The sequence below is a fragment of the Leptopilina heterotoma genome, unplaced genomic scaffold, assembly GCF_015476425.1.
Source record: "Leptopilina heterotoma isolate Lh14 unplaced genomic scaffold, ASM1547642v1 Lhet_36, whole genome shotgun sequence".
In the NCBI taxonomy this organism is placed as follows: Eukaryota; Metazoa; Arthropoda; class Insecta; order Hymenoptera; family Figitidae; genus Leptopilina; species Leptopilina heterotoma.
Genome location: NW_025111040.1, coordinates 1,892,104 through 1,919,241, shown reverse-complemented (window position 1 = coordinate 1,919,241; position 27,138 = coordinate 1,892,104). Strand labels below are relative to the sequence as shown.

Genomic DNA, 27,138 nt, shown 5'->3' with positions numbered 1-27,138 from the left:
CTATCCAATAATTAAAATACAACAACTATTTTCAATTAAAATAAAAATGAAATAGAAATAAATTTTCAAGTCGCATGAATAAATTTTCTTTGAAAGTGAGAAATTAAAAAAATAGAAATAACGGTATTGGAAAATTGTGTATTATAATATACAAAGTTTATAATATACACACAAAACTTGAAGCAATGGAAAAGTTTGTGTATATTATAAGCAAGCTAAAGATGTTGGTCAGTTATTTTTTTTCTTCTTTTAAAAAAAAAAAAGTGGTTGAAACCACGTGATCAAGTTGCCATACCCTGTTGCCAGGGAATTGACCGGACGTGGAGGCGCGAGCGATCAATTAAATCTGTCTCGTCGTTTGAATATATAAATCCATGAAATAAGTTTTCCAAGGAAGATATGAAGAATATTTTATAAAAATAAAAGATATTCGAGTTTAGTGTATTATAGTCATTCCGGAAATATTAAACAACATTTTATCTTCTTATTTTATCGCCAGGACCTAATTGACGGTTTCTGCTTTTTTCTTTACCCTACAATCAGGTATTTCAAAAATAAATCATTTCCTCTAGTTTGAAATATTAATTATTGAATTAGACATGATTATTGGAGGTGAAACAATTCAATTAAGATAATTTTTTTGAGATAAGAATTTTCCTAACGTGTAGTTATTAATAAAATATTATTAATTATTCTGTAACTATTATTATAACAGTAATATTATTACTATTATTGTTATTATTTATCAACTGTATAATTTAACAACAATGAAATTTATTAATTAATAACAAAAATAATAATAAATATCAACTTTAACAAAATAGTAAAAAATATTAATAATAATAATAATACACTGAAAAAAAAATTTATTTGATTCAAATAACCGATTAATTGACTATTATCAATTAAATATTTACTTGAATCAAATAATATTTATTGGAGTTAATTAAATGGTATTTGAACCAATAATATCAGTATTTGAAGCAAATACCATTTAATTGACTCCAATAAATATTATTTGATTCAATTAAATATTTAATTGATAATTATCAATTAATCGGTTATTTGAATCAAATAAATTTTTTTTTAGTGTAATAATAGTTAGGTTTAATAATAATAGTTATAATAATAGTAAATTATATTCTATTACCTAATTATTATTTAATTTGAAGATTAATATTCTTGCTAGCTGTGAATTCTTTTTTTCGATTGTTTTACAAAACGGATTTTAGATTATAATCGCAGCAAATTTTTTTGGCTCGTGTTTATTTTTAATGATTTTTTTTTCACAAAATTGTGGAATAGAGAATTTTTTGGGTGGAAGGAAATTATTATTGAGGGGAAAAGATTTGTCGGTGGCACGTAAAAGCAATTACAGTTGAGGAATTATTGTTGCTTAAACGTGATGTGTCACAACATGAAACATAAAACGTGACAATGTTATCTTTAATGTCGATCGTGAATTCTTTTTCTATAGTCTTCAGACTTCAACGCACTTTAAACGTGCCTAAGGGCCAGTAATGTGCGCCCAGTCCCTTTTGATCTATTGAAAATATTATTTTTCGCAGATGTTCTAAAAATTAATTAACTAATGCAAATTAGAGATTTTTTTGAATTTTCACCAAAAATTTTAAAAGTACGTATTTTTAATTATAATAATTGATAATAATATAACAAAATATAATAATTATAAATAATAATAATATAGTTGACAAATTATTATTTTTATTTATTATAATTTTTTTAGGGGAATGTAGTCAAGGTTGGCCTACTGTCTAGGTAGGCCACTCGCGTTTTTTTGTCAAGTTCACTAGCGCCACCTACGCGCATTTTTGTCGAAGCTTGTCTTAGTGAAACCTAACTTTTTGTTCAATTACATTTTCGGAAAATCGAAAATTGTGTTTTCTGTGACGTCGGTACAAAAAAAGCTCAAAAAAAGTTTTGTGCATAATGTGAAAAACCATTAATAAAAGATAAAAAACAAATTGAATCGTCAAGGCAAGTATGCAGAAAATTTGTGGGACTCATGGTTGAAAGGAAAACAAAGTAAAAAATCGAATCCCGAAACGTATTTCTTTTTGTTTACAACAATTCGGTAATGTTACTTACTGTCAAGGTCGGCCACTATGTGTTTAAAATGCGCAAAGTTGAGGACGAGCTACTTCATTTGCAAAAACTGCAATTCTGTATAACTCATAATATAATTGATCATCTTATTAATATTTTTATTTAATTTTATTAATATTTTAGTGCAAAACTTTTTTTTATTTATATTTATTTTTTTATATTGTTTATTGTTATTATTTTGTTATTTCATTAAGTTACAAACTGTAAACAATAAAGAATCAATTTTCCGTAACTCCAAACATGTTATTTTATTTTTTAACGATTAATGCCCTTTGAATTTTAAACATGGCCGACCTTGACTGTAATGGCTAACCTGGACTACAAATTTTTTTTTTTTTAAATCTTTATAACTTTTTCATTTTTAAACCTGTCAATTTACTTTGTACAGAAAAAATGTTCCTATTAAACAGGACTTTCCAACCATATACTTCAATTGTCCAAATTCATTTTTAAAAAAAAGTTATAAACAAAAGTCAAAAAGGTGGCCGACCTAGACTATGTTCCCCTACTATTAATATTAATATTGAAAATTATTAAAAATTTACTTCAAAGCAATCGATTTACTTCAAGTATACTGAGATTATTGATTCAAATACAGTTTAATTGACTTAAATAAAAATTATTTGATTCAAGTAAATATTTATTTAATAATATAGATAAGTAATCACGGTTATTTGAATAAAAATAGAAAATTATAATTTTCCATTTTAATTTAAATTTTTTATTAATAAATAAATAAATAGATTTAAAAGAAAAAAGAAAAAATTTTTAATATAAAAATTTAAAAATTTAATATAAAAGACTAAAAAATATTTTGAATGTTAAAAATATTAAATATTCATTTCTCAAATAGTAAGACGTAGAAAAAGTTCAAAAATTAATTTTTTCTTACGACTAATCATTATAATCGAGGCGTTTTTCTTTAAATAATATAACTTAACGCACACACCCAATTGTGACTTCTATTGTTCTAAATTCAAGGTTAAATTTATTACCAGTTAATAATGCTGCGTCTTATTCTATATATTAATATATTACATCTGAAATTATTTATTTCAGGGATAAGTTAACGTTGATTTACGGTGAAATGAGAAAATTGAAAGAAAATTTACCCTTCTTAAAAGGCCAAATAAATTTATCAAATAAAATTTAGTTTCAATAATAAATTAAATAAATATTTTGGAAAAATTTTATTTTGTGCAATTCTAGTAAATATTTTAGATTTACAGTAATTTTTAGTAATTTTGTAATTTTTAATAATTAATATATAATTTAAGAATTTAAAACTTTTGCTGTAAAAATTTAAGAGCAAAATTTTTATTTTTTTATCTAATGAAAATCAAAACAATTGTTTTTAATTTTTGTAAGGGTGTAAAATTTTAAAATGATTTTTGCGTAATGAAAACATTTCTTTAAAAAAAATGAAAAACTATATTATTGAATAATAATTTTTAATTTAATTTGAATTCATTCTAATTTTTCGTTTTAAAACTCTTGACGATTTAAAAAAAACTTTTTCTTATTTTTATATATTGTTATAGAAAAATTTATGCAATGTAAAATTGTTTTTATCATTTATTATTATAATAATAAATGATAATAATTATAAAGTTCTGATATAATCTATAAATTTATTATAGAATAGAAAATTCTAAAATTGTTATAAAATTAAAATATTTACTCTGAAATAAAATTTATTTGATTCAATTAACCGATTAATTGATTATTGTTAATTAAATATTTACTTGAATCAAATAATATTTATTGGAGTCAATTAAATGGTATTTGAACCAATAATTTCAGTATTTGAGGCAAATATAAATTGAACCATTTAATTGACTCCAATAAAAATATTATTTGACTCAATTAAATAATTAATTGATAATAGTCAAGTAATCGGTTATTTGAATCAAAGAAAATTTGTTTACAGAGTTGTCTATTATCAAATAATTATTTACTTGAATCTAAGAATTTTTATTAAAATGAAATAAATTGTATTTGAACTAGTAATTTCAGTATTTAATATAATTTTAATAATAAAAATAATAACATTTTATTTTTTAAATAAAATTATTTGATCCAAGTAAATTTTTATTTGATAGTAGATAATTAAGAATCAAACAAAAAATTTTTTTTCAGTGTAAGAGAATAAATAGTTTAAAAATGAAAAATTAGTTAACGAAATTATTAAAATAAAATTTTTTTATATAATAAACTTAAAATACTTAAAAGAATGAATGGTTTCAAAACGAAAAATTAGAAAATAAAATGAGACTTTTAAAATTCCACTTGCATTTTCTGAAATTTGAGACATTTTTTAAAACCTTGAAATTTGATTTTGAATACATAATAATTTCTCTAGATAGAAAACCCTGAAAGAGATTCAATTTCGATATCACTTTCCAATATAATAATTGCTTAATTTCCTCTATTCTTTGTCCGATGCAAGAGAAACAGATAAAATTAACCTTTACAATTATATTACACACACAAATACAAAAATAGTCATTCGATAATGATGCGATGACGATGAAGAAAATAATAAAGAAAGAAAGTACAAATAATAAAAAAAAAGAAATCAAATGTTATACCTACAAATAGAAAAATTTAATTTTATTATTGCATTTCCGCAGGGAAATAAAAAAATTTAATATTATAAAAAAAGAAACGAAAATTCAAAAGTCTATGGATATAATTAAATGAAGTTGAAAATAAATTTGAAATTTATGAACCATTTTAAAATATAAATGAATTCAGTTTCCTTTGAGTTTAAATTGTGTCATAAAATACAGAAATTGTAGCAGCAACAGAGCAACGGCAGCTGTTGAAAGATAAAATGTAAATTTCGATAAAAAAAAGGTGCGTTTACGCACTGTTGCTTTTGCAGGTAAATAGTCTGAACTATTTTTGTTTTTTTTTTATATTGTTATAAGTTGCGTGTGAATGCCTTTTTTTCGTAATTATTAGCGATTCCCTTGAATATTACTATTTTCGTTTAAATAAATTTTGAACATTTATTATACACACGTTTTCGAGTCAAACTAAAAATGCATCGAACCGTGAACGCCATTTCGATTTCCTGTGACAGGTGTTAAAAACAGTTTTCTTTTGTTATGTCAAAAAAAAGTTGTGAAATTCGTGTATGTGCGCAATATTATTATTTGTTATACACGTCTGTGTATAAAGAACTCATCTTTTTTTCTCTTTATGCCGAAACAATGTGCTTTTTATTTTTTTTGAAAAAAGTGACTTAACGCGTGCTAAAGCTCGTGCTTTTTTGTTTGCTTTTTTTAATAATAATAAAACTGCGCAACGCGGATAATAACGAATAAAATTTAATCAGAAAAAAAGTTGACATACTTGTAAAAAACATTATTTTACGCTATATAATTTTATAAAAGCGAATAAAATAAATTTGGATCAAGTAAATAATTTATTGAAATTAGAATAATTATTTGAAACTAATATTAATTTATATTTATTTCATTTATAAATTTTTTCATACAAATGAGAGTAATTTGACGAATAAACAAATTTTTTTTTTATTGAATCAAAAAAAAATGCGCAGAAAGTTTAAGATCTTCTCTCTTTATAAAATAGTAAAAGTTACTCTATATTTTTGCCCGTAAAGAAATCTGAATTTTTTTTTCTTTTTTTTTTTGGAAATAATAAAAACATTAAGAAGCATAAAATTATATGGATCTAATAAAAAAAATTTATAGGTAAATTTACTAGACCTGGTTATCAGTTTTTTTTTTTTTTTTTGCTTTTTCCATTTTAATAACTCGGTTTCGAATCTTGTTTAGAAATCTTATTTGAATATAAAAGATGCTGCCTGTATGTATATACAACGACATATAAGTGGAATCTTATAAAATTTTCTGCGGTGAAATTATGATTGTGTGAGCGAGTTGCACTCTCTGATAGAGCGTATATATGATCGTGACATTTTCCTTATACCGGTTTACCTGATGTCCTTAGACTCCATTGCTTTATTCTCCTCGACCTACGTGAATGATTCAAATACGTGAAATATCCTCGCGTAAGGTTCATTTAAGTTTTTTTTTTTATTACAGATGACAATCGCACTATATACACTGAAAAAGTAAATTAATTTGTTTTAAATGATTGATTATTATACTATCCAATAAATATTTGTACTTGGAGCGAATTTTTATATTTAAATCAAGTACACTGGAAAAAAAATTTATTTGATTCAAATAACCGATTACTATTATCAAATAAATATTTAATTGAATGAAGTATATAATATTTATTAGAGTCTATTAAATTGTAATTTCTTCAAATACTGAAGTCATTGATTCAAATACCATTTAATTAACTCCAATAAATATTATTTGATTAGTACTAATTAACATAATACTAATTATCAATTAGTACTAATTAACATAATTCTAATTATTAATTAGTCACTTTTTTTTTACTAATTCAGGGTTGCCACAAAAAATTAATTTTGTTTTTTCCTATAACTTTTCCCTGATTTCCTGACAAAATTTTGACTTCTTCCCTGAGCCTTAAGAATATTCTGATTCACTCTCAAAATTATTAGATACTCAAAAAGATTTTTTATTACATTTATTTACGAATTTTTTTAATTGTAAAATTATTCAAAAACATTAATAACTTTTTTTGTAAATAAATATTTAATCATTATTATACCTATTTTTACATAGGAATTAAGATTTTCAAAAAAATGAAATTTTTAACCTTTTGAAATTTAATAATTTAAACTTCCATGTAAAATTTTTCAAAAAAATTTAATTATTTACAAAATTTCCCAGGAATTCAATTATTTTCTAAAATTTTAATTAAATTCTTCTCTAATTAAATTTTTTTGAAAAACAATGAATTGTCCGGAATTCAATTATTTTCATAAATAATAAAATTCTTTACAGGATTTTAATTATTTAAAAGAAATTTAATAAAATTCATTGCAAGAATTCAATTATTTTCATAAATAAAATTCTTCACAGGATTTCAATTTTTTTTTAAAAATGTAATAAAATTCGTTCCAATATTTCAATTATTTTCAAAAATAATGAAATTTTTGTCAGGAATTAAATTATTTTCATAAATAATAAAATTCTTCACAGGATTTCAATTATTTAAAAGAAATTTAATAAAATTCATTGCAAGAATTCAATTATTTTCATAAATAATAATATTCTTCACAGGAGTTCAATTATTTTTAAAAAATGTAATAAAATTCGTTGTAAGAATTCAATTATTATCATAAATAATAAAATTTTTCTTTAGATTTAAATTATTTTTAATACAATTTTAAATAAATTCCTCGAAAAATGTAATTATTTTCAAAAATTTTTTGTAAAAATTCAATTACATTTCACAAATAATGAAATTCTTAGCTGAAATTCAATTATTTTCTAAACTTTTAATTAAATTCCTCTCTAATTTAATAATTTTCAAAAACAATGCAATTTTTGTCAGGAATTAAATTATTTAAAAAAAAAATTTAATAAAAATTCGTTTCAATATTTCAATTATTTTCCTAAATAATAAAATTATCTTTACATGATTTCAATTATTTTTAATACAATTTGAAATAAATTCTTCGGAAAAAGTAATTAATTTTAAAAATTTTAAAAATTTTATTAAAATTCTTCGAAATAAATAAATTAACAATTGAGGCTCCGGATCTTAAAAGGGCACTTTTACCATTTAAAATCAATGTTAAAAGTGCCCTTTTAAGATTCGGATCAATTATTTAAATACAAAAATGAAAAATTTATTGACTAAATGAATGTTTCTCATAAAGAATTTTATCATCAAATTTTTAAATAATTGAATTTTTCGATGGAATTTTAATAAAAGTTGCAAAAATAAATACATTTTTCGAGGAATTCGATTCAAAATGTGTTCAAAAATAATTGAAATTCTATGATGAGTTTTATTATTCATTAACATAATTGAATATTTGTAAAAAAATTTATTATTTATGAAAGTAATTGAATTGTTGACAACAACTTTATAAAAAATTTGTAAATAGTTGAATTCCTGTGAAATTTTTATTTTTTTGAAAATAATTGAATTTTAGAGAAGAATTTTATTATTTTTAAAAATAATTGAAATTTTGACGAGAATTTAAAAAAATTTTTTTTTAATAATAATTATAATTATTTTTGTTGTTTAGTGTTACAATTTTCACTATGAATTAATAGAACTTTTTTTCATAAACAAATTGTATAAGTGTTTCTAATATAGGAAAAAAAGTTTGAGATTATTAGAGTAGAACGTTAGTCGCAAAAGAGAGACAATGAACCATTATAATTCGATCGTGATTGTGAAAGTTTCATATAGGCAAAAAAACTGATTATCTTTGATGAGCAAAAAAAAGTATCTGTCATTCGGAGAATTGCGGTTTTCACTCTTGAAATATTAGACATTTCTTACTCTTATCTTATTTATTTACAATCTTCTCTGTATATTATATATTATTATAAATTAATGTAAAATAATATATTTTACGCGTTCAATTTAATAATTTATAAACAGTATATTCTGTACGTCTGAACATTCATATATTTATTAAAAAAGAAAGCGCTTATTTATGTTTATTATTTTTTAAATTAATAATTATTTTTAAAGGAATAAGAAATTAATTGTTTAAGGCTAATGTTTACCTGTTGACCAAAAGTTTAAGGCCAATTTTTACCTGTTGACCAAAAGTTTAAGGCTATGTTTACCCACTGACCGAAAGTTTAAGGCTATATGTTTACCCATTGACCTAAACTTTAAGGCTGTATTTTTCTGTTGACCCAAAGTTTAAAGCTATGTTTTACCTTTTGACCTGAATTTTTGAGATTGCCCATTTCATCACCTGCAAATTGATTACCTAAAATTTCGAAACATAAACTTAAAATTACGAAATAAAAATTTCAAATCGAAGGCAAAAATAACCTGGAAATTCAGGTCAAAAGTATAGTGAGTCCCGTTATTATTTGTGCGTCCTTAAAAAAAATGCCGTAAAATGAGAGAGAATAGTTTCAGTTTCAGTAACAAATGATCAGAAAAAAATTCGTTAATGAGGCAGAAAAAAAGGAAAAGTGAAAAGAGAATTAATATAATACCGGAAAAGAAATAAAAGAATATTGAATAATTTCCCCTTTCGAAGTGAGATCAATTTTTTTTCTCGCTCTATCATTATTATATATATTCTACACGAGGAGAAAATTGTCGCGTTTCTTTTAGAGGTAAAAAAAACGCTTCTCATTTTTCTCTATCTCTTTGAATAAATTTTTTTTTTATATAATATAATAGTGTTAGTTCATTTGAAATATTCGCTCAATGGCTCGGGTATTATAATTACATTTTCAAGTTAATTACCTCTCCTAATTATCGAGCAATTAAAATGCGAGAGTTACAATAAATTTTTCAAGCGTCTTAATTCGTGCGTATAAATTAAGACAATGGGAATTTCCTTAAAATTCTTGAATCTTGTTTTCTCTCCAATTTTGGATGTATTTTGTATTTTTTTCGGTTTAATGTTTTGAATAGAATAGAATTTGAATAGAATATTTACTCTAACATAAATGTGACGGTGTGTGAATTAGAAAAGATCTTTTCTGCATATGTATTCTTCAGTGATAATTAACAAAAAAAAAACGTTTTGTATAGAGTGTAATTATCACATATCAAAAGTTAGAAATTTGTTTGTGTGTGTGTTTGTGTTTAGAGAGAATGAAAGTCTTTGGGAGAAAATAAACAGGAAAGATACAAATTTCCTGTAAGACCTTTTAAATTGTGTGTGTATGTAAATTTTATTTGCCAAATTCCTCTTGACTCTTTATTTGTATTTATTTTTTATTTTAGTTGCATTATTTTTATTTGTATTAGTTTTATTCTGGTTGTACTATTTTTATTTTATTTGTAGATTTTCTGCTAGTCGAATAATTGTTTTCTTCATCATCAACATCATCAGCAGCATCTTTTCGTTCTGCCTCTTTTTCCTTCTCTATATGAATGAATGAATAGAAGCCGAAAGGATGAATGAATGAACCTTTTTCTTGAGGCCCATGACTCCTACGCAAAGTTATATCCGCAAACTTCTATTCATTTTACTATTCTTGTGTCTAGTTTTCTAGGCGCTAGTTGGCGATTGTCGATAGTTTACCACCTACGACCACAAGAAAACCGGAAATTGCTGACAGAAACCCGATAAGAGATAATTTCCCGCGGAGAGTGCAAGGTCATTGCAAAATTTAATTAAACGATAATTTTGCACATTCAAAGTTATTTCTTCTTTTGCGTCCTTCAACTTTTTTTCATTTTCACCTGGAATTTATTTTTCTTTAATTAAAATATTATTTACTGCTCTGTTTCCTGTTCTGATTGTGCTGTTTACTGCATTGTTTTCTTTACTGATTACAATGGTTTTTACTACTCCTTTCTATACTGTTTACTATTCTGTTTACTAATTTACAAATTCTGTTTACTGTTTTGTTTACTATTCTGTTTACTGTTTTGTTTACTGTTGTTTACTGTACTGTTTACTCTACTGTTTACTGTTCTGTTTGCTGTTCTGTTTATGCACTCTTTACTGTACTGACTACTGTTTTGGTTTAATGCACTGTTTACTATACTTTTTGTTGTATTGTTTATTGCACTGTTTACTATACTTTTTGCTGTACTATTTACTCTTCCAAACAGTGTAGTAAACACTTCAGTAAAAACCGAGGTAAAAACTATTGTTTACTATTACTTTCGCTATTATTTTATTCACTATTTACTGCACTGTTTAATATTCTGTTTGTTGCATTGTTTTCTACACTATTTTTTGTATTTTTTGCTGTACTGTTTACTGTACTTTTTACTGTACTTATTGTACTGATTACTGTACTCAACTGTACAATTTACTGTACTGTTTACTGCACAGTTTACAACACTCTTGAATTTTTAATCCACTTTTTCTATACAAAGATTTCTATTCCACTTTATATGAAGAAATTTCTCTACAAAAAAAAATCTCTACCTCATGAAACTCTTCAACTCGTGAAGGACATTAACTAGTAATTTGATTATTAAGATTAAAGTGACAACATAATGATTTAATAGAGATTTATAGCACATTATACACAGTATAGTCTTTATTGATGAAAATTAGAAATGAAAATGATCCAGATGTATAAATCAAGAGAGGATAAGGGAATAACACTTTCTAATTGTGATTTATTAATCAATTGAGAATCGTTTTACTGTATTGGCTTGTGGTGCAATAATTCTTGAGACACGTACACAATATTTTATAATACACTTCTGTTTCTTTTCATATTAGGAGAGTGCAATTTCAGCATTTCCGTTATCTTCCTTAACGTCCTTCATACTTGAACGCCAAAGTAAAACACTTGAAGGTTCTATCTTATTAAAAATACACTTGAGTAGCAGCTCTTAATTTCAACATTCGTATATATGTTGCTTCGCTTTTCATCTTTTGGATCAAAAATATGGTAGATAATGTGCACCATTAGGCTCGCCATTAGGCAAGATGGTTTACTATTTCAAAGAAATAGTTAATCTTTGAAATAGTAAACTATTATCGTGATATTATCATTGAAAGTAGAAGTGTTATTTCTTCATAAGAAATAGTGTTCTTCATAGAAATAGTTGTTCAAAGTTGTAGTGTAGGAAAAGTAATCACGGTTTTAATAACAATTATAAGCAATAATTAAAGCTACAAAGTCTACAGAGTTTTTAAAAACGAAAAATAATAGCAATCGTACTTCAAAATCATAATTAAAGAAACAGTAGTTTCAATATTAATTAGAAGCATTAATTCTTCACAATGACAATGGTATACTTAAAATCATAATTAGAGTGACAGTAGATTCATCAATAATTAGAAGTTGCAGTTCTTTATAACAGCAATAGCAGTTCAAAATCATAGGTACAATAACGATCTTAGTTAATGATGCTACTTTCTACTATATGGTAACAATTTTTAAACAGTTGCTCTTAATTATCAATTCTTTTTTTGTTCCAAAACAATATAGTGTCATACACTCTAAAAGAAAAGTGCAAAAATTAGAGCTGATTTCAGACATTAAAATAGAACAAAAAGAACGATTTTGTACCAAATTCGGCGCACCAAATTACAACCCATTTTTTACCGTCTACAAATCCGTAAAAATCCTAAATGACAATATTCACAAACAATCATAAGCAATTTGTTTCGCGATAAAGGTTTTAATTTTTCCACTCTATTCTACACTCAAGGGACATTATCATAATTCATCTCCAATAGTTGTTTATTTTTTCTAGAAATATAAATTCACGATTTATAGAATAATAAAATAATTCCGCAAATATTGCAGAGGAGAAATAAGGTTTAATGCCGCAGGAAAATTGTACTTGGCACTATTTATCTGGATTATTAATTAAACTTTGGCGTTTGGCATTGCAAACAATTGTCTGAATAAGGAAATTAATGTGGGCAGTTGTTGTTGTATTATAAAATCCGGAATTTCAACTCTCGCGAATGAATCAATTGAACTATAATAGCATTTTACATTTGACAAACGGACATTTTAATAAGGCATTTATGCAATACTTTCGCAAACAATAATTTCTCAAATGAAGCATAAACATTCTTATTCAACTATGCTACATGTTTTATAATATGGAGAGGAAATATTTATGTTAAATATTTATCGTCGTTTTAGAATAACAAGTTCTCGCAATTATATTCTTAAATAAATTCTAAATATATTCCGATATATTCTAAATCTAATTACAATATTCTAAACATGTAGGTGAAATGAAGTCGAAATATTCTCAAATATTCTCGAAATATTCTCTTAATTTTATCGCCGATTTTGTCAAAAAATATAAATCACTATTTGTGAATGAAAAATTGAACAGGAAGGGGAATTGTTTTGGAAAATATAAAAAAGAATTTGAGAGAAGAAACTGTGCGTAGGTTTAAATTTGAAGAGATGGAGAATACAATAAAAGATGAGACGGAGTGTAGTTGAGAGTTTACTGTTTGGGTCGTTGACCAGCTGCCAAAATCACCATAAACAGTGTGTGCAGTGTGCAGTTTGAGTTTGACATCAATTGCTGCTTTTTATGACCGTTGGTCTCCCGCCTGTGGTTTGTATAAGTCTTCTTAAAACTCTTATATAGCAGAGAGCATTTGCAAAAATAAATTTTTACTGTTGATGACACAGTCTTTTATACATATTTGTCCACACTTTGTTTCTTAGCAAAAATTTAACAGCTCTACAAAAATTTTATTCTTCACTTTTATTTAGAAAAGGTGATTGTAGTCATTAACAATAAGGATTAACATTGTCCACAGGATTTGTATAGTTTACAAAAGTATTACTACTATGTTTACTATGTTGTAAATAATAATAAATAAGGAGAATAATAAATAATAACAATAAATAACAGTCTGTATTGACAGATTTATCTGAACTGTTCTCAAAATACGAAATTTAAAATTCTAGAAGCTACTGTCTTTTAGTCGCATAGATAATATGGCCTCCGCTAAAGTACCTACAGTTTAGGATTTTATGGAAAAAAATTATGAAATTAAATTTCTTGGAAATGGGACATTCTCTTTACGCTTCATTTAAATATTTGTTATACATTTCTGTAACAAGCTTTTATACCTGGATTATGTAAATTTCGTATGCCTAATTTAGTGACAAATGCTTCAACGAAAAGACCATTTGAATCGGAATTTCGTTATTCGATTCGAAGAATTACGAAAGTAATGATAATATTTTTTCTATTGCGGTTTTTATTTTAAATTTAACTTTTCGCTGGGTGTAGTTTTCCTTGAGGAAGCATAATATTAGGGTAATAATTTTGATTTCGATTGTTGAATTCTTTAAATTATTATTTCATTCTTAAAAGAGGCGGCTTTAATTTATTATTTATAGGCTACTAAATGTAGTTTGTTATTATATTAATATTTTTATTATTCCTATTGTTACTGATGCTGTTTTTATTCTAATTATTACTAATATTGCAATTTTTGTTAGAAACATTTTTATGCGGTTCCACTATTTATTATTGTTGTTGGCATACAGATTTATTGCCAATCAGTTACATTTGAGCGAATCTTTTTAATATATTGATCTCTTTTGCTTTAACGGTAAATTTAAAGTTGTAAACAAATCAATTTATTGGTCTCAGTGAGTGAGAAATCTTCCTATTATTATCAATCACTCGGTAATTTTATAATAAATTTCTCCTCGTCAATATTGATTGTCGATTTCGCTGTTCACTTTCTGGTGAATAGAAATTATCACGATTTATACAGGCGGATTTCTTTTTGTTTTTGCTGTTATTAATCATCATTTAATGACACTAATTATTTAGAAATGGTTCTAATACGCTAAAAATGACGCTATTATTCTAAAAACGAGGCTATTTCACTAAAACTTACAATATTACACTAAAGATGACAATAAAACAGTAAAGATGACCCTAATAGAGTAAAAATAACCCAAATATTAAAAATTGTATCGTTTAAAAATTTAGGTCCTCTAAAAATTCAAATACAACTTAAAATTAGTAACACTAATTTTAAGTTGTCAAGAAATAATAATCAAATGTATAGAAATTTTCAGGTCCCTGAAGTCAGCGTCTATGTTGAGCGTCAAAAATTATTTTGTTTACGAAATCGAAGAGAATAAATAAGGTTTTCGGTTAAAAATGTTAAAAGAAGTCTACGACATCTTAAGGGACCTAATTTTCCGATTTGACCTAAAAAAGAAAGGCCATACAGGGTGTCTACAACTAATCTGAAAAAAATTTCCCTGACATTTCCAGGTTTTCCAGGCCTTCTAAAAAATTTTTTCCAGGTTTTAAGAATTGACATAATAAAGGGTTACAAAAAATACATTGCATAAATTTCATTTGATAACACTTATAAATGACGTGGGAGAAGTATTCACAATGTTTGTCACCGACGATTTGAAAGAAAAAACTGTTTTTCACTCAAAAAACAACATTTTACGTTTACAAAATTTTCCTTTTTAAACTTTTTGTTCAAGAAACATTGTAAAAGTTTTATTAATACAAAAGTTTGAATAGAAAAAAAAATTATCAAGGCTTGAACCAGTGACACAGTATTTAAAAAAACGTACTTTACGGAACAAAAATGAAAAATTACGTACCATTTACGAACAAAAATATAACCAGTACGAGTTAAATTAAATTTTTCATAATCATAACTATGTATGTATAAAACATGAAGATATTGCTTTTAATATTTAATTATTATCTAAAATTGTAACTGAAATTAATTTTTAAATAAATTTTTATTAGAATTCAATTATTTAAATACAAAAATAAATAATTTATTGAATTATTGAATGTTTCTTAAAATTTAATTCTCATAAAGAATTTTACTAACAAATTTTTAATTTGATGACGAATTTTAATAAAATTTTTAAGAATACATAATTAAATTTTTCTAAGAATTCGATTAAAATTGTATTAAAAATAATTGAAATTCTTTGATCATTTTTATTATTTATGAAAATAATTGAATTCCTAAAAAGAATTTTATTATACACGAAAATAATTCCTGTGAACTGTTTATTATTTTATGAAAATAATTAGATTCTTTTGGAAAAATTTTATTAAAATAGTACATATTGAAAAACATAGAAATAAGGAAAATTTTTGAAAATAATTGAAATTTTGCCAAGAATTTTATTAAAATTTTTTGAAAATAATAGATTTTCAGAGAAGAATTTTATTATTTATAAGGATAATTGAAATTTTGACGAGAATTTAAAAAAAATTTTTGAATATAATTGAATTTCTGCAATCATTTGTAATTTATCTAAAATTCCTCAAATTATATTGTACAATTTACAAACTTTTCGCACTTTTTTAATCAAATTACGAACTTTACGGACCTTTTTTTAAAAAAACCTGACTTTTACGGACTTTACGGGATTTAGTTTGAGCCCTAAGATATGTATTTAAAAAATAAATTGATTTATTTTACTAAACGAATTTTTTCAATGCCATTATTTCTGCATTTCTTTTGATCTTTCAGAATTTTAAGTGGTCAATTTTTTTCTATTTGATTATATGTATGTCTGTGGTTCATATTATTTCTCAAAATAAAATTGCAAATTAGAAAGGCAATATTAATTATTAGTATTAATTTTTTACTAAAAATTTGTAAAACTAAATTATGAGCATTAAAAATATTGTTCAAGAGTATTTCAAGTCATGATGAAAAAATTCCCTGACTTTCGAAAAAATTCCTTGACATTTCCCGGTTTTCCAGGACACCCTATCAAATTTACAGATTCCTATACCGACATTTACCCACATTTTCTAGTGCAAACTCAAACCACAAGGTGATCTTAAATAATTTCCTGTGTCAGATCTATTTACAGATTCCTATACCGACATTAACCCACAATTTCTAGTCCAGACTCAAACCACAGGGTCATCTTGAATAATTTTCTGGACCAGTTCTATTTACAGATTCCTATACCAACATTTACCCACATTTTCCAGTCCAGACTCAAACCACAAGGTGTTCTTGAATAATTTTCTGGGCGAGTTCTATTTGCAGATTCCTATACCGACATTTACCCACATTTTCTAGTCCAGACTCAAACCACAAGGTGTTCTTGAATAATTTTCTGGACCAGTTCTATTTACAGATTCCTATACCAACATTTACCCACATTTTCCAGTCCAGACTCAAACCACAAGGTGTTCTTAAATTATTTTTTGGGTCAATTCTATTTACAGACTCCTATACCGACATTTACCCACATTTTCTAGTCCAGACTCAAACCACAAGGTTTTCTTGAATAATTTTTTGGGCGAGTTCTATTTGCAGATTCCTATACCGACATTTACCAACATTTTCTAGTCCAGACGCAAACCACAAGGTGTTCTTGAATAATTTTTTGGGCGAGTTCTATTTACAGATTCCTATACCAACATTTACCAACATTTTCCAGTCCAGACTCAAACCACAAGGTGTTCTTAAATTATTTTTTGGGTCAATTCCATTTACAGACTCCTATACTGACATTTACCCACATTTTTTAGTCCAGACTCAAACCACAAGGTGTTCTTGAATAATTTTCTGGGCGAGTTCTATTTGCAGATTCCTATACCGACATTTACCCACATTTTCCAGTCCAGACTCAAACCACAAGGTGTTCTTAAATTATTTTTTGGGTCAATTCTATTTACAGACTCCTATACCGACATTTACCCACATTTTCTAGTCCAGACTCAAACCACAAGGTGTTCTTGAATAATTTTCTGGGCGAGTTCTATTTGCAGATTCCTATACCGACATTTACCCACATTTTCCAGTCCAGACTCAAACCACAAGGTGTTCTTGAATAATTTTCTGGACCAGTTCTATTTACAGATTCCTATACCAACATTTACCCACATTTTCCAGTCCAGACTCAAACCACAAGGTGTTCTTAAATTATTTTTTGGGTCAATTCTATTTACAGACTCCTATACCGACATTTACCCACATTTTCTAGTCCAGACTCAAACCACAAGGTTTTCTTGAATAATTTTTTGGGCGAGTTCTATTTGCAGATTCCTATACCGACATTTACCAACATTTTCTAGTCCAGACGCAAACCACAAGGTGTTCTTGAATAATTTTTTGGGCGAGTTCTATTTACAGATTCCTATACCAACATTTTCCAGTCCAGACTCAAACCACAAGGTGTTCTTAAATTATTTTTTGGGTCAATTCCATTTACAGACTCCTATACTGACATTTACCCACATTTTTTAGTCCAGACTCAAACCACAAGGTGTTCTTGAATAATTTTCTGGGCGAGTTCTATTTGCAGATTCCTATACCGACATTTACCCACATTTTCCAGTCCAGACTCAAACCACAAGGTGTTCTTAAATTATTTTTTGGGTCAATTCTATTTACAGACTCCTATACCGACATTTACCCACATTTTCTAGTCCAGACTCAAACCACAAGGTGTTCTTGAATAATTTTCTGGGCGAGTTCTATTTGCAGATTCCTATACCGACATTTACCAACATTTTCTAGTCCAGACGCAAACCACAAGGTGTTCTTGAATAATTTTTTGGGCGAGTTCTATTTACAGATTCCTATACCAACATTTACCAACATTTTCCAGTCCAGACTCAAACCACAAGGTGTTCTTAAATTATTTTTTGGGTCAATTCCATTTACAGACTCCTATACTGACATTTACCCACATTTTTTAGTCCAGACTCAAACCACAAGGTGTTCTTGAATAATTTTCTGGGCGAGTTCTATTTGCAGATTCCTATACCGACATTTACCCACATTTTCCAGTCCAGACTCAAACCACAAGGTGTTCTTAAATTATTTTTTGGGTCAATTCTATTTACAGACTCCTATACCGACATTTACCCACATTTTCTAGTCCAGACTCAAACCACAAGGTGTTCTTGAATAATTTTCTGGGCGAGTTCTATTTGCAGATTCCTATACCGACATTTACCAACATTTTCTAGTCCAGACGCAAACCACAAGGTGTTCTTGAATAATTTTTTGGGCGAGTTCTATTTACAGATTCCTATACCAACATTTACCAACATTTTCCAGTCCAGACTCAAACCACAAGGTGTTCTTAAATTATTTTTTGGGTCAATTCCATTTACAGACTCCTATACTGACATTTACCCACATTTTTTAGTCCAGACTCAAACCACAAGGTGTTCTTGAATAATTTTCTGGGCGAGTTCTATTTGCAGATTCCTATACCGACATTTACCCACATTTTCCAGTCCAGACTCAAACCACAAGGTGTTCTTAAATTATTTTTTGGGTCAATTCTATTTACAGACTCCTATACCGACATTTACCCACATTTTCTAGTCCAGACTCAAACCACAAGGTGTTCTTGAATAATTTTCTGGGCGAGTTCTATTTGCAGATTCCTATACCGACATTTACCCACATTTTCCAGTCCAGACTCAAACCACAAGGTGTTCTTGAATAATTTTCTGGACCAGTTCTATTTACAGATTCCTATACCAACATTTACCCACATTTTCCAGTCCAGACTCAAACCACAAGGTGTTCTTAAATTATTTTTTGGGTCAATTCTATTTACAGACTCCTATACCGACATTTACCCACATTTTCTAGTCCAGACTCAAACCACAAGGTTTTCTTGAATAATTTTTTGGGCGAGTTCTATTTGCAGATTCCTATACCGACATTTACCAACATTTTCTAGTCCAGACGCAAACCACAAGGTGTTCTTGAATAATTTTTTGGGCGAGTTCTATTTACAGATTCCTATACCAACATTTTCCAGTCCAGACTCAAACCACAAGGTGTTCTTAAATTATTTTTTGGGTCAATTCCATTTACAGACTCCTATACTGACATTTACCCACATTTTTTAGTCCAGACTCAAACCACAAGGTGTTCTTGAATAATTTTCTGGGCGAGTTCTATTTGCAGATTCCTATACCGACATTTACCCACATTTTCCAGTCCAGACTCAAACCACAAGGTGTTCTTAAATTATTTTTTGGGTCAATTCTATTTACAGACTCCTATACCGACATTTACCCACATTTTCTAGTCCAGACTCAAACCACAAGGTGTTCTTGAATAATTTTCTGGGCGAGTTCTATTTGCAGATTCCTATACCGACATTTACCAACATTTTCTAGTCCAGACGCAAACCACAAGGTGTTCTTGAATAATTTTTTGGGCGAGTTCTATTTACAGATTCCTATACCAACATTTACCAACATTTTCCAGTCCAGACTCAAACCACAAGGTGTTCTTAAATTATTTTTTGGGTCAATTCCATTTACAGACTCCTATACTGACATTTACCCACATTTTTTAGTCCAGACTCAAACCACAAGGTGTTCTTGAATAATTTTCTGGGCGAGTTCTATTTGCAGATTCCTATACCGACATTTACCCACATTTTCCAGTCCAGACTCAAACCACAAGGTGTTCTTAAATTATTTTTTGGGTCAATTCTATTTACAGACTCCTATACCGACATTTACCCACATTTTCTAGTCCAGACTCAAACCACAAGGTGTTCTTGAATAATTTTCTGGGCGAGTTCTATTTGCAGATTCCTATACCGACATTTACCCACATTTTCCAGTCCAGACTCAAACCACAAGGTGTTCTTGAATAATTTTCTGGACCAGTTCTATTTACAGATTCCTATACCAACATTTACCCACATTTTCCAGTCCAGACTCAAACCACAAGGTGTTCTTAAATTATTTTTTGGGTCAATTCTATTTACAGACTCCTATACCGACATTTACCCACATTTTCTAGTCCAGACTCAAACCACAAGGTTTTCTTGAATAATTTTTTGGGCGAGTTCTATTTGCAGATTCCTATACCGACATTTACCAACATTTTCTAGTCCAGACGCAAACCACAAGGTGTTCTTGAATAATTTTTTGGGCGAGTTCTATTTACAGATTCCTATACCAACATTTTCCAGTCCAGACTCAAACCACAAGGTGTTCTTAAATTATTTTTTGGGTCAATTCCATTTACAGACTCCTATACTGACATTTACCCACATTTTTTAGTCCAGACTCAAACCACAAGGTGTTCTTGAATAATTTTCTGGGCGAGTTCTATTTGCAGATTCCTATACCGACATTTACCCACATTTTCCAGTCCAGACTCAAACCACAAGGTGTTCTTAAATTATTTTTTGGGTCAATTCTATTTACAGACTCCTATACCGACATTTACCCACATTTTCTAGTCCAGACTCAAACCACAAGGTGTTCTTGAATAATTTTCTGGGCGAGTTCTATTTGCAGATTCCTATACCGACATTTACCCACATTTTCCAGTCCAGACTCAAACCACAAGGTGTTCTTGAATAATTTTCTGGACCAGTTCTATTTACAGATTCCTATACCAACATTTACCCACATTTTCCAGTCCAGACTCAAACCACAAGGTGTTCTTAAATTATTTTTTGGGTCAATTCTATTTACAGACTCCTATACCGACATTTACCCACATTTTCTAGTCCAGACTCAAACCACAAGGTTTTCTTGAATAATTTTTTGGGCGAGTTCTATTTGCAGATTCCTATACCGACATTTACCAACATTTTCTAGTCCAGACGCAAACCACAAGGTGTTCTTGAATAATTTTTTGGGCGAGTTCTATTTACAGATTCCTATACCAACATTTTCCAGTCCAGACTCAAACCACAAGGTGTTCTTAAATTATTTTTTGGGTCAATTCCATTTACAGACTCCTATACTGACATTTACCCACATTTTTTAGTCCAGACTCAAACCACAAGGTGTTCTTGAATAATTTTCTGGGCGAGTTCTATTTGCAGATTCCTATACCGACATTTACCCACATTTTCCAGTCCAGACTCAAACCACAAGGTGTTCTTAAATTATTTTTTGGGTCAATTCTATTTACAGACTCCTATACCGACATTTACCCACATTTTCTAGTCCAGACTCAAACCACAAGGTGTTCTTGAATAATTTTCTGGGCGAGTTCTATTTGCAGATTCCTATACCGACATTTACCAACATTTTCTAGTCCAGACGCAAACCACAAGGTGTTCTTGAATAATTTTTTGGGCGAGTTCTATTTACAGATTCCTATACCAACATTTACCAACATTTTCCAGTCCAGACTCAAACCACAAGGTGTTCTTAAATTATTTTTTGGGTCAATTCCATTTACAGACTCCTATACTGACATTTACCCACATTTTTTAGTCCAGACTCAAACCACAAGGTGTTCTTGAATAATTTTCTGGGCGAGTTCTATTTGCAGATTCCTATACCGACATTTACCCACATTTTCCAGTCCAGACTCAAACCACAAGGTGTTCTTAAATTATTTTTTGGGTCAATTCTATTTACAGACTCCTATACCGACATTTACCCACATTTTCTAGTCCAGACTCAAACCACAAGGTGTTCTTGAATAATTTTCTGGGCGAGTTCTATTTGCAGATTCCTATACCGACATTTACCCACATTTTCCAGTCCAGACTCAAACCACAAGGTGTTCTTGAATAATTTTCTGGACCAGTTCTATTTACAGATTCCTATACCAACATTTACCCACATTTTCCAGTCCAGACTCAAACCACAAGGTGTTCTTAAATTATTTTTTGGGTCAATTCTATTTACAGACTCCTATACCGACATTTACCCACATTTTCTAGTCCAGACTCAAACCACAAGGTTTTCTTGAATAATTTTTTGGGCGAGTTCTATTTGCAGATTCCTATACCGACATTTACCAACATTTTCTAGTCCAGACTTAAACCACAAGGTGTTCTTGAATAATTTTTTGGGCGAGTTCTATTTGCAGATTCCTATACCGACATTTACCCACATTTTCTAGTCCAGACTCAAACCACAAGGTGTTCTTGAATAATTTTCTGGACCAGTTCTATTTACAGATTCCTATACCGACATTTACCCACATTTTCTAGTCCAGACTCAAACCACAAGGTGTTCTTGAATAATTTTCTGGACCAGTTCTATTTACAGATTCCTATACCAACATTTACCCACATTTTCCAGTCCAGACTTAAACCACAAGGTGTTCTTAAATTATTTTTTGGGTCAATTCTATTTACAGATTCCTATACCGACATTTACCCACATTTTCTAGTCCAGACTCAAACCACAAGGTGTTCTTGAATAATTTTCTGGGCGAGTTCTATTTGCAGATTCCTATACCGACATTTACCCACATTTTCCAGTCCAGACTCAAACCACAAGGTGTTCTTAAATTATTTTTTGGGTCAATTCTATTTACAGACTCCTATACCGACATTTACCCACATTTTCTAGTCCAGACTCAAACCACAAGGTGTTCTTGAATAATTTTCTGGGCGAGTTCTATTTGCAGATTCCTATACCGACATTTACCCACATTTTCCAGTCCAGACTCAAACCACAAGGTGTTCTTGAATAATTTTCTGGACCAGTTCTATTTACAGATTCCTATACCAACATTTACCCACATTTTCCAGTCCAGACTCAAACCACAAGGTGTTCTTAAATTATTTTTTGGGTCAATTCTATTTACAGACTCCTATACCGACATTTACCCACATTTTCTAGTCCAGACTCAAACCACAAGGTTTTCTTGAATAATTTTTTGGGCGAGTTCTATTTGCAGATTCCTATACCGACATTTACCAACATTTTCTAGTCCAGACGCAAACCACAAGGTGTTCTTGAATAATTTTTTGGGCGAGTTCTATTTACAGATTCCTATACCAACATTTTCCAGTCCAGACTCAAACCACAAGGTGTTCTTAAATTATTTTTTGGGTCAATTCCATTTACAGACTCCTATACTGACATTTACCCACATTTTTTAGTCCAGACTCAAACCACAAGGTGTTCTTGAATAATTTTCTGGGCGAGTTCTATTTGCAGATTCCTATACCGACATTTACCCACATTTTCCAGTCCAGACTCAAACCACAAGGTGTTCTTAAATTATTTTTTGGGTCAATTCTATTTACAGACTCCTATACCGACATTTACCCACATTTTCTAGTCCAGACTCAAACCACAAGGTGTTCTTGAATAATTTTCTGGGCGAGTTCTATTTGCAGATTCCTATACCGACATTTACTAACATTTTCTAGTCCAGACTTAAACCACAAGGTGTTCTTGAATAATTTTTTGGGCGAGTTCTATTTGCAGATTCCTATACCGACATTTACCCACATTTTCTAGTCCAGACTCAAACCACAAGGTGTTCTTGAATAATTTTCTGGACCAGTTCTATTTACAGATTCCTATACCGACATTTACCCACATTTTCTAGTCCAGACTCAAACCACAAGGTGTTCTTGAATAATTTTCTGGACCAGTTCTATTTACAGATTCCTATACCAACATTTACCCACATTTTCCAGTCCAGACTTAAACCACAAGGTGTTCTTAAATTATTTTTTGGGTCAATTCTATTTACAGATTCCTATACCGACATTTACCCACATTTTCTAGTCCAGACTCAAACCACAAGGTGTTCTTGAATAATTTTCTGGGCGAGTTCTATTTGCAGATTCCTATACCGACATTTACCCACATTTTCCAGTCCAGACTCAAACCACAAGGTGTTCTTAAATTATTTTTTGTGTCAATTCTATTTACAGACTCCTATACCGACATTTACCCACATTTTCTAGTCCAGACTCAAACCACAGGCAGGGTGTCTACAACTAATCTGAAAAAAATTTCCCTGACATTTCCAGGTTTTCCAGGCCTTCTAAAATTTTTTTCCAGGTTTTAAGAATCGACATAATAAAAAATACATTGCTTAAATTTTATTTGATAACACTTATAAATGACGTGGGAGAAGTATTTACAACGTTTGTCATCAACTTTTTTTAAGAAAGAAACTGTTTTTTATACTCATTTTCATGTTTTTCATATGTTACGTTTACAAAATTATCCTTTTTTAACTTTTTGTTCAAGAAACATTGTAAAAGTTTTATGAAGACAAAAGTTTGAATAGAAAATTATTTTTTTTTTTAAATTATTGGAAACGTCACCAACGTTATAAATTATGAATATAAAATGAACATTTTTAAAAAAAATTATCAGGGCTCGAACCAGTGACACAGTATTTAAAAATATGTACTTTACGGACCAAAAATGAAAACGAACCATTTACGAACAAAAATATCAGCAGTCCGAGTCAAATAAGAGAACATTTTACTTAAAATTATTAAATTAAATTTTTTACAACTATAAAACATGAAGATATCAATAACTCCAAGTCTTCGACTCGGAGTGATAGATTTTTTCATGTTTTCTAATAATTAAAGATGATCGAGTGATAAAATCATTATCAATTCAATTATTGTTATTTCAACAATTTTTATTAACTAAAATTCATCTTTAAATCACTGTTACGAAATCTCAATTATTCGTAAATTCTTCAATTAAATATATATTCGAAAATAAAAACTTCAATTAAAAAAATGCAATTAATTATAAAACTACACGCTATACGGCTTTTAATATTCAATTATTATCTAAAATTTTAACTGAAATTCATTTTTATTAGAATTCAATTATTTGAAAACAAAAATAAATAATTCATTGAATTATTGAATGTTTTTTAAAATTTAATTCTCATAAAGAATTGTACCAACAAATTTTTAAATTGATGACGAATTTCAATAAAATTTTAAAGAATAATTACATTTTTCGAAGAATTCGATTAAAATTGTATTAAAAATAATTGAAATTCTTTGATGATTTTTATTATTTATGAAAATAATTGAATAGTTGTTAACAATTTTGCAAAAAAATTTCAAAAATAATTGAATTCCTGAGAAATTTTTATTATTCTCAAAAAAATGGAACTGTTATGAAGATTTTTACATACAATTTTTAAATAATTGAATTGTGTTTGGAAATTTTATAAAAATAGTAGATATTGAAAATCATTGAATAGTGAAAAGTTTTTAAAAATAATTGAATTCTTGTAATGAATATTGTTATTTACGAAAATAATTGAATTCTTCCAAAGAATTTAAAAAAACATTTTTTTTAAGTAATTGATTTTCTCGAGGAATTGAAATTAAATTTTTGACAATAATTACATTTTTTTAAGCAATTTCTATAAAATTTTATTAAAAATAATTGAAATCCGTTAATGGATTTTGTTATTTATGTAAATAATTGAATATTTGCAAAGAATTTTATTAAAATTTTCAAAAATATTTGAATTCCTGAAAAATTTATATTATTTATTTAAAATAATTGAGTTATTGCAAAAATTTTTATTAAAATGTTTAAAAAGAATTAAAGTATTGTGAAAAATTTTATTATTTTTGAAAATAATGGAATTCTTCATAAGAATTTTATAAAAATTGCTTTAAATAATTAATTTTTTCGAAATGTAAGAAATATTATGAAAATTTTATTTTAAATAATTATTGGATTCTTCTGGAAAACTTTATTTTTGAAAATAATTGAATTTTTCGATTAATTGATTTAAAATAGTATTGAATTTGTAAATAATTGAATTCCTGTTAAATGTTTATTATTTTATGAAAATAATTAAAATTTTTTTAAATAATTAGATTGTTCTGGAAAAATTTTATTAAAATAGTAGACATTGAAAAACATTGAAATGAGGAACATTTTTGAAAATAATTGAAATTTTGCCAAGAATTTTATTAAAATTTTTTGAAAATAATAGAATTTCGGAGAAGAATTTTATTATTTATAAAGATAATAGCAATTTTTACCAGAATTTAAAAAAATTTTTGAATATTTTTTACTAAAAATTTGTAAAACTAATTGTGGGCTTTAAAAATATTGTTCAAGAGTATTTCAAGTCTTAATGAAAAAAATTCCCTGACTTTCGAAAAAATTCCCTGACATTTCCAGGTTTTCCAGGACATTTTTAATTTCCCAGACATTTCCCGGTTTTCCAGGTTTTCCAGGTGTTGTAGACACCCTGCCCTATATAGCCAGATTTGGGAAATTTAAAAACTAAATAAAATTCTTCGTACTGGGAGATTAAACTATACATATGTACGGTTAATCTAGAAAGGAAGAGGAAAAGAGAAGTTGGTAGCGGTGTTTGTAGACTTTAAAGGTGGTCTTCCCCCCTGGAGGGTTATAATAGAAGATTGGGGATATCCAAGGGTACGTGCGACAGAACATGAAATAAATAATCAAAATTTTATCACAAATTTAAGGAAACGATTAAAATTGTCGAGGGGTGTTTATAAATTATTTTGTTAACAGCAATCTGAGCAGGAGGAGATGGAGAAATTCGATAGCTAAGTGGTATTCCCTTGTGGTGAATGGAACGGTTACTGTTGGGGGATGATAAACGAAATGGGAATAGAACACAAGGGAGGGAGAAGTAGAGGAAAGTATCGTTTTAGTTTTGTAAGTGTGTGTTGAGCTAACTTCTCAAGGTGAAACATAAACTAGTCTGTTTAGACGGGTACAAAC

General features: G+C 27.9%; 1 protein-coding gene across 3 annotated transcripts in view; it reads left to right on the top strand.

The window, feature by feature from the left end:
* LOC122505534 overlaps positions 1–27,138 on the top strand; it is a 59,385-nt gene that overhangs the window by 2,919 nt on the left and 29,328 nt on the right. The gene's annotated exons all lie outside the window — the stretch shown is intronic.